Source organism: Cynocephalus volans, chromosome X (assembly GCF_027409185.1).
Source record: "Cynocephalus volans isolate mCynVol1 chromosome X, mCynVol1.pri, whole genome shotgun sequence".
Classification (NCBI taxonomy): domain Eukaryota; kingdom Metazoa; phylum Chordata; class Mammalia; order Dermoptera; family Cynocephalidae; genus Cynocephalus; species Cynocephalus volans.
In genome coordinates this window covers 153,410,975-153,420,939 of record NC_084478.1, presented here as the reverse complement: position 1 = coordinate 153,420,939, position 9,965 = coordinate 153,410,975, and the positions used below count along the sequence as shown (strand labels likewise).

The following is a 9,965-nucleotide window of genomic DNA, read 5'->3' as shown; positions in this document are numbered from 1 at the left end:
AAAACTCAGTAAATTTTCCCTATTAGTATACATATTACTTAATTTGGATGTGGGGGAGTTTTCCCCAGCCAGACACAACTCAAAGCTCTTAGAATCATAGTCAAGGACTAACTCCTTCTCTTTCTCCCTCCCAGTTCCTCCTTCATTCAAACCACTATATTCATTCATTTCATCCCCACAAAAAATCTAGTCCTTACTTAGAATTAGCCAAATTACAGTCAAGATCACCTAACTATGATGTCCTTTCAGTGGAGTGGCTCTGGCTCTCCCAGGCCAGGGAAAAGAGTGCCACCCTACGGCTTTCTGGGCACCACTTCAAAGCAGTATCACCCTATTTCTCAGGAAATTCTTGCAGATGAGGTGTAGAGAACACTTAGTTCATGCACTGTGTCCAACTGCACTAGGACAAGAGTTCAGGACACGTTCCATACCTGCCCCATGATCTTTTCTTTCACCTCTAAAACACATCATCTGAGAGTCTGGCTCCTGCCACCACCCAGCTTAACTTAAAATTAATGCCCACAGAAGCAACTGCAGTTGCCCAAAGCGCTAAATTGCCTTGGCTCAGGGCATTTACACTTGACTGCTCACATTTGGAGTCCCACTTCCTCACTCTTTTTGTTTTTTAGTTGCTCTTTAGGTCTTAGAGGACATCTCACCATCTTTCTTGCTTATCCTAGAAATCCCCTTTACTAATAGTACCTTCTAAAGAGCAGATGCTCAATTAATATCTGGAGAATAAAAGAGCCAGTGAGCTGGGATTCCCTTTTACTAAGATTTAATTTCTTGTACATTCTTGAATAAGCCAGGCAAATCAGGTATATAACTTTAATCTTACAAAACAAAAGACTAAAAGGAATACAGAAATCCTAGGATTAAGTATCTTTTATGTTTTTCCTATATTTACTGATCTCATCTATTTCATTGCTAGGCTCTTTAACATTTCTAAGGAAATTTCTATCCTGACACCATGATATCTTGTTCCAGATCACAAAATAAGATGGAAGGTTTCTCAATTTCTTTTACATATTAGCAAAACTTATTGTTAAAGTTGATAAACAACCATAAATGTGTGACCAATGTCATCCAAGAATTTAGATTCTGAAGCTAATAAATTTTTTAAGAGAAACATTTGAAAAATACCCCCATTCCACCCCCTCCAAAAAACAACAACAAAGATAAAATCTATAGTCAGCTCTCCACTACTTAGAACCTTGACTGCTCTCTGCAAACACAGGGTGAAGAATCTGCCTCAAACATTACTCAGGACAGGAGAAGCTGTTGGAATTGACCAGGCAATTATAGCCTGCTCTCTCTCTTTCTCATCTTTCAAATCTTCCGCATACAAGGATGGTGAGGAAGTTGTGTCACTCCTGCAGATCTTGCAGAAAAACTCTAGGCCTTTCATCGTGCTGGTTTCCATGTGGGTCCTTGGACCCTACAGGAATTCGTAGCATTCCTGATGGAGTATCACCACTGGGCACCTGCTGGTACTCTAGGTATTTTTCCTGCACCAAATCTTTGATGAAGAGCTTCCTACACTCCCCATAGATGAAATGCTTCTTGTTGGCATACACCCCAATCACATCAAGCACTTTTCAGATCTTCTCAGAGGCACAGTTGCCCTCTGTGAAGATCATGCCCAGGATAAGCATCAGGAGGCCTGTCTTGGGCATGCCTTGGTCATTGCTCAGCCTCCTGTCATAGGTGAGGTCTAGCATTTTGACAAGCACATAGGAGTGGTTGATAGAATTCACTTCTTTCACATCAATGCCAAAGACCACCTCCAGGCATTCACAGGCTTTCTTGAAGATCACAGGGAAGTAGTCCTTGTGCTCTTTGATGACACTCTTCAAAATTTCTGCCTCAGTGATGGGCTCCTTTATCATATACTTGACACTCAGGAACTTCACCAACTAAGCCACCTTCTCTTCTACTATGTCACTGAGAAAGAACTCTGGACCTGGAGGAGCCTACAAGGTGTTTGGATCCTTCTCTTCCTGGCTTCTGGATCTCTCATCAGATCAGCTCGATGGAGTGGATTTGATGGTAATGGAAGAGGAGCAGGATCTCTGTGGACTCTGGGAAGGACCCAGTATTCCAGCAGTAGGCGCCTCCTCTGGGGTGCTCAGGATCAGAGTAGAGGAGGAGGCTACAACCTCCACCTCCTCGGCTTCAGGAAACTGCACACCCTCCATCTCCTCAGCTGCAGGAAGCTGTACATTGATCACCTCCTCAGCTCCAGGAATCTGGGTGCCCATCAGGCTTGGTGCCTCCCTTTGGGCATCAAGGCTTTCCACAAGCTTGCAATGCTGACTCTTCTGACTTCTTGGCATCATAATTCGTGTTGGGGTCAGCTGGCACGTGGCAGGAGATGGATGATGAGGCCAAGTGACCTGAGCAAGAGAGGAAGAGTGTGAGAGACTTAACCTTGTCAGCTCTGATAAAGGCTGTCTTAACATGTCCACCCTTTTAGATAGTGATCTAAGGCAGCACAGGTCTTCTGTCCTCCTGATCAGCCTGTGTCCTGGGAAACTGTAGGAGGATGTGGAAAGCTCTTCAGGTGCAGCTGGCCATCACAGCCTGAGGCTCCAGGATTGACTTTAGGTGCATGTGGAGTCAGGTGATGTGGGGTCCCCTCTGTTCTGGGTCAGGTGGGGTCCTTGGTACACATTCAGGGTGTGTACCTCACTTTGACTCTTGGCACTGTCTGGGCTTCTTCTGCTGTGACCTGAGGTCATGTGACTCAGAGCAAGTCTCTCACCCCCAGTTCCTGGAGTCCCTGTAAGAGGAATTGAGGGGGCTCCTCAGGCTGCAAGCACAGCCCTGGCCCCCCACGGCTGACAGGTGGAGCAAGGCTGGACTCTGAATTTCCCACTGTTCTGGGGTAGATGATCCCTGATCCTGGGTCCTATCATGGCCAAAAGCAGGGACAGGGAAGGGCTGAGCTTCATCTGTTCTTGTCTAGAGGGTCCCCTCTGTTTTCAAACTGACTCCTGGCAGAGCCTGAGACTCCTCCTTCTGCTGAACTGAGTCTGGCCACTGAAGCCACCAGGTGGGAGTGAGTATGCACCACATCTGGACCTCGTGCAGGGTCTTCAAAAGCTCACAGCCGGGGCGCAGTAGGTTTCTGTGGGATTTTCTTTCTGTTCTGGGTTAGAGAGTCCCTCAGTCCTCCCCAAAGTATTTGTATTTTCTCCCGATAGAGCTTACACCCCCCTGCCACAGAATCGTGGAGGATGTGGGTGGTGGCGCCTGCTCCTTACAGCTCTGCGAGGGGCCTCCCAAGGCTGACAACAGAATTGCATTTCTGTGGAGCCCCCTTGAGGGTGGAAGGTGAACTCAGCCCTCAAATAAGGGTCCTCGCCTTGAAGCAGGACCTGGGACTCCTCCCTTTGCTGACCTGAGTCCTGCCTCCTCAGACCAAAATCTTCACTTCCCTGAAAACCTCCCCCCCTCCCCGTCCCAGTGGGAGTCAGGGTTTGCCACCTCTGGCCATTATGTCCCCAAGGCCTCCCAATGCTAACAGCTGGGGCAGGATGGGCCTGGGGCCCGGTATCTTATGTGGTGGGAGTTCTGCTTAGTCTTTCCTTAGGATCATCACAGCGACTCCCGACACTGAGCTGGCCTCCTCCCTCTGCAGTCCTGAGTCTATCTGCCTCAAACCAAGGCCCTCAATTCGTTGAGACCCCTGAATTGGAAATAAGGGGTGTTCTTAGACTAGTAGCCCAGTCTGGGGTCTCCAGGGCTTACATCAGGGGTGGAATGGGATTCTATATGGTCTTCTCTGTTCTGGGGTAAATATATTGACCCCCCTCCCCTCTTGAGGGTCCTCACCTTGGGTCCTGGCTTCTTGACTACATGCTCCGTGAGAGACCCCCTCCACCCGCCCTCCCCGCCATCTGTAAACGTTTGCATAGCTGCAACTCTTGCAGGGAGTGTTTCCGGTCCTAGGCTAGATGCTCAGAGGGAGAGCAGCAGCCCCCATGACACGTGGTGGAGTGTCAGAGAAGCAGCACCGCTTCCCACAGGGTCTCTTCACCAGACAGACTTAGACTTTTCAAGCCTTTTGTTCCAAAAGATTTATTTTCTACACAGAAGGGGCTGAGCAGCTTGATTTTGGAAGGTCCTGCTCTTTTTCTTCTTTTTAAAAGACTTAAAAAAATTAATTTAATCTGCTATACTTTATGACATTTTGTAGTAAATTCATTTTTAAAACGGCAAATTTTTAAGAGCAGTTTTGGGTTCACAGCAAAATTGAGAGGAGGGTACAGAGATCTCCCATGTACCCACTACCCCCACACATTCACAGGGTACCCCACTATCAACATCCCCCAACACAGTAGTGCATTTGTTATGATTGATGAACTTGCATGGACACATGATCACCCAAAGTCCATAGTTTACATTAGGGTTCATTCTTCGTACTGTACATTTTATAGGTTTGGACAAAAGTACAATGACATGTATCCACCATTACGGTATCATTCAGAGTAGTTTCACTGCCCTAAAAATCGCCTGTGCTCTCTCTTCATCCTTCTCTACCCCCTTATCTTTGACAACCTCTGATCATTTTACTGCCTTCATAGTTGTGCCTTTTCCAGAATGTCATGTAAATGGAAACATAGGATATGTAGCCTTTTCAGATTGGCTTCTTTCACTTAGTAATATGCATTTAAGTTTCTTCCATGTCTTTTCATGGTTTGATAGCTCATATCTTTTTATCACTGAAAAATATTCCATTGTCTGAATGTATTAGTTTCTTTATCCATTCACCTACTGAAGGACATCCTTGTTGCTTCCAAATTTTGGCAATTACAAATAAAGCTGTTATAATCATCCGTATGCAGGTTTTTATGTGGAAATAAGTTTCCAACTCCTTTGGGGAGATATCTGTATCATATGGTCAAAAGCATGTTTAGTTTTGTAAGAAACTGTCAAACTGTCTTTTGAAGTGGATATACCATTTTGCCTTCCCACCAGCAATGAGTGAAAGTTCCTGTTGCTCCACATCCTCACCAGCATTTTGTTTTGTTAGTGTTCTAGATTTTGGCCATTTTAATAGATGTGTAGTGGTATCTCATTGTTATTTTAATTCACATTTCCCTGATAATACCTGATGTGGAACATCTTTTCATATGTTTATTTGCCATCTGTACATCTTCTTTGGTCAGGTATCTGTTCAGGATTTTGGCTCATTTTTTTTTTTTTTAAAGATAACAGGTAAGGGGATCTCAACCTTTGGCTTGGTGTTTTGTCAGCACCACGCTCAGCCAGTGAGCAAACCGGCCATCCCTATATAGGATCCGAACCCGTGGCCTTGGTGCTATCAACACCACACTCTCCCAAGTGAGCCATGGGCCAGCCCTTGGCTCATTTTTTAATAAGGTTGTTTTCTTATTGTTGAGTTTTAAGAATTCTTTGTATATTTTGGATAACAGTCCTTTAACAGGTATGTCATTTGTAAATATTTTCTCCCAGTCTGTGGCTTATCTTTTCATTCTCTTTAGGGGTCTTACTCTTTTGAGGTTATCTAACATTGCATTATCCAGTGTAATGATTTTTTTTCAGTTTTTTAACCCTCATTTGTAGTAAGAAATATATTTTACATCTCTACCAAGTGTATGCATAGAATACATATATATGCTTTAATGAAATAATACCTACCTTGACTATGTGTGATTCACTATACTTGCTATTCTATTTCTAGTCCATTCTTCATATTCTGTTAAAATAGTACATGTTAAAAAGACCAGTCCTCTTCCACTAAAGTGGTTTCAGGTATTTGTTAATACAGACTCAATTCATATTGCCTCAGTCAACCCCATCTTTCCTGCTCCCGTGATATTACTCCACAGTTAATGACATCTGTGATTGGAGGCGGTGCTTCAGATTTATGCAGTGAAGCAGAGGCCAACCTTTAAAATCTTTCCCCTGACTTGTTTTTGTCTGTTGCAGCTACTGTAAAAAAACACCTGAGACTGGGTCATTTTTATTTTTTTTAATTTGTTTTGTTTTTATTGGTTATGTATATTCATGGGGCACAAAGCTGACTGTCACCACCTGTGTCCAAGATGTGATGATCAGATCAATACTATCAGTATGCCCATTACCACAAATTGCCATTATTCCCTGTGTCCCCACCCCACCTCTCTCTGACTTCCCTCCTCCACCACCCCTCCACCCCCGACAACCCTCGGTATGTTCTCTCCCTCTGCAAGTGAAAAGCACTACTGTGGTCTTTCTTTCCTTCTTTCTCTCTTAGCTCCCACTTATGAGTGAGAACATGTGGTATTTTTCCCTCTGTGCCTGGCCTATTTCACTTAATTTTCTCTAAGCTCATCCATGTTGCTTCGAATGGCAGAATTTCATTCTTTTTTTATGGCTGAGTAATATTCCATAGTGTATATATATATCACATTTTCCTTATCCAGTCATCTGTCGATGGACATTTAAGTTGGTTCCATATTTTGGCTATTCTAAATACAGCTGTGATGAACATGTGAGTGCATGTATCCCTTCAACATGATGATTTCCATTCCTTTAGGTGTATACCCAGAAGTGGGATTGCTGGATCCCGTGGTAGATCTATCCATAATTGCTTGAGAAACCTCCATACTGTTTCCATTGTACATAGGCTGTACTAATTTACCATCCCACCAACAGAATAGGACAGTTACCCTCTCTCTACATCCTCATCAGCATTTGTTAATCTCTGACTTTTTGATTATAGCCAGCCTAACTGGGGTGAGATGATATCTCAGTGTGGTTTTAATTTGAATTTCCCTGATGAGTGATGCTGCGCTTTGTAAAAAGTATCTGTTGGCCATTTGAATGTCTTCCTTTGAAAAATGTCTATTTAGCTCCTTTGCCCATTTTTAAATTGGGTTATTTGTGTTTTTTACTATATAGTTGCTTGAGTTCCTTGTATATTCTGGATATAGATCCCTTGTTGGATGTATAGTTTGCAAATATTTTCTTCCGTTCTGTAGGTTGTTGTTTCACACTGTTGATTGTTTCCTTTGCTGTGCAAAAGCTTTTTATTTTGATATAGTCCCATTTGTTTATTTTTTTCTTTTCTTGCTTGTGCTTTTGGGCTCTTATTCATAAAGTCATTGCTCAGTCCTACTTCCTAAAGTGTTTCTCCTATGTTTCCTTTAGTAGTTTTATAGTTTCAGGTCTTATACTCAAGTATTTAATCCAGTTTGAGTTGATTTTAGTATATGGCAAGAGGTGCAGGTCTAGTTTAATTCTTCTGCATATGGATGTCCATTTTGCCCAGCACCACTTATTGAAGAGGCAGTCTTTTCCCCAGTGTATGTTCTTGGTTCCTTTGTCAAAGATCAGTAGACTGTAAGCATGTGGGTTGATTTCTGGTTTTTCTGTTCTGTTCCATTGGTTCGAGTGATTACTTTTATGTCAGTACCATGCTGTTTTAGTTACTATAGCTTTGTAGTATAGTTTGAAGTCAGGTAGTGTTATGCCTCCAGCTTTAATTTTTTTGCTCAGGATTGCTTGGGCTGTTCAGGGTCTTTTGTTGTTCCATATAAATGTTAGGACTGTTTTTTCTATTTCTGTGAAGAATGTCATTGGTATTTTGATGGGGATTGCCTTGAATCTGTGGATTACTTTGGGAAGTATGGACATTTTCACAATGTTAATTTTTCCAATCCAAGAGCACGGAATGTCTTCACCTTTTTGTGTCTTCTTTAATTTCTTTCAGTAGTGATTTGTAGTTCTTATTGTAGAGGTCTTTCACCTCCTTGGTTAAATTGATTCCTAGGTTATTTTTTTTCTTTGGTGACTATTGTAAATGGGCTTATAATCTTTATTTCTCTTTCTGGTAGTTTGTTATTGGGGAGTATAAACACAACTGATTCAGGGGCATTGATTTTATATCCTGCAACATTATTGAAATTATTAATCAGCTCTAAGCATTCTTTTGGTAGAGTCTTAGGGTCATGTCTTCTGCAAACAGGGACAGTATGACTTCATCTTTTCCAATCTGGATGCCCTTAATTTCATTCTCTTGCTTGATTGCGCTGGATAGTACTTCCAATACTATGCTAAATAGGAGTGGTGATAGTGGGCATCCTTGTCTTGTTCCTGTTATTAAGGGAAAAGCCAGTTTTTCCCCAGTCAGGATGATATTAGAGGTGGGCTTGTCGTAAATGGCTTTTATTGTGTTGAGATACTTTCCTTCTATACCTGATTTGCTGAGGGTCTTTAAAGTTCAGGAGACTGGGAAGTCTAAGATGAAGGCACTGGCAGGTTTGGTGTCTGGTGAGAACTCAGTCTCTGCTTCCAAGATGATGCTTTGTTTCTGTGTTCTCACGTGGCAGAAAACAGAAGGGCAAAAGGGGTTGAACTCTTTCTCAAGCCCTTTTGTAAAGACACTAATCTTATCCATGAGGGTGGAATCCTCAAGGCCTAATCACCTTCGAAATGGCCCAACCTTTTAATGCTATCACACTGGTGATTAAGTTTCAACATATGAATTTTGGGGGGACACACTCAGACCGTAGCATATCTATTGCAGGCTACAGACTTTCTCCAGCTTTACTGCTGCCTCCCCCTACTCCCATATCCCAAACAAAAGTATCAGTACAACACAGTTTTCAGTCACCCCCAGGCATGTCTCATGTTTTGCAGTTTAGATTTTGGTTTTGATATTGTGTTAACCCCCTCTCTCAAGATATCAGATCTGAATCCCTTAAAGGAAAACCTGTAAATATTGCCTTATTTGGAAAAAAAAAAGGTATTTGCAGGTGTGATTAAATTAAGGGTCTTGTCATGAGGAGATTTTCCTGGATTATATGAGTGGGCCATAAATACAATCATTGGCTTTCTTATGAGAGGGAGGCATAGAAAGTTTTGACACACACGGAGGAGCAGGTGATGTGAAAATAGATCAGAGAGAGATTTGAAGATACTGTCCTTAAAGATTGGAGTGGTGTGGCCACAATGAAGGCACCAGAAAATAAAAGAGGTGAGGAATTGATTCCCCCTTAGAGCCTCCAGAGGGAGCACACACTTGCCAACAACTTAATTTCAGCCCATTGAGGCTGATTTTAAACTTCTGGTCTCCCAAACTGTGGGAGAACTTTTCTTTTAAGCCACTAAGTTTGTAGCTTGTGTGGATTGAGTAATTTGTTACAGTAGCCACAGGAAATAAATCTAAATGGTGTTTCCTGAAAGAGGGCTATGGCTATAACAAATAATTAAAGATGTGGAAGTGGATTTAGAATTGGGTAATGGTTTGATCCCTGTACCGACCAGCCATGGGGGAAAAAAGAAAGAAAGAAAGAAAGAAAAAATAATAATAATGTGGTAAAGCATATATTATTCTCTTGTCTACTATATGGCTTGCAAATATTTTCTCCCATTCCACAGGTTGCCTTTTCACTCTGTTGATTGTATCCTTGGCTGTGCAGAAGTTTTTTATTGATTAGTCTCATTTGTCTATTTTTGCTTTTGTTTCTCATGCTTTTGATGTCATAGCCAAGAAATCATTGCCTTGTCAAATGTCGTAAGGTTTTCCCTATGTTTCCTTCTGGGAGTTTTATAGTTTGAGATGTTATATTTAGATATTTAATCCATTTTGTGCTCATTTTTGCATAAGATGTAATATAAGGGTCCATCTTCAGTCTTTTGCATGTGGATATCTAGTTTTCTCAACACTGTTTATTCAAGAGACTTATCTTTTCCCTACCATGTAGTTTTGGCCAGCTTGTACAAGATCATTTGACCATATACACAAGGGTTTATTTTGGTATCTCCATTCTATTTCATTCGTCTGTATGTCTGTCTTTATGCCAGTACCACAGTGCTGTGATTATTATAGCTTCATAGTATCAGGATAATGCTACCCTCATAAAATGAGTTTGGAAGTATACCCTAGTGTTCAATTTTTTGAAGGACATTGAGCAGAATTGATATTAATTCTTTTCAAAATATTTAGTAGA

General features: G+C 41.9%; 1 pseudogene; it reads right to left on the bottom strand.

Annotated features, from left to right (window-relative positions):
- Positions 1-1,252: 1,252 nt before the first annotated feature.
- LOC134368488 (putative MAGE domain-containing protein MAGEA13P) lies at positions 1,253-2,336 on the bottom strand (annotated as a pseudogene).
- Positions 2,337-9,965: the final 7,629 nt, after the last annotated feature.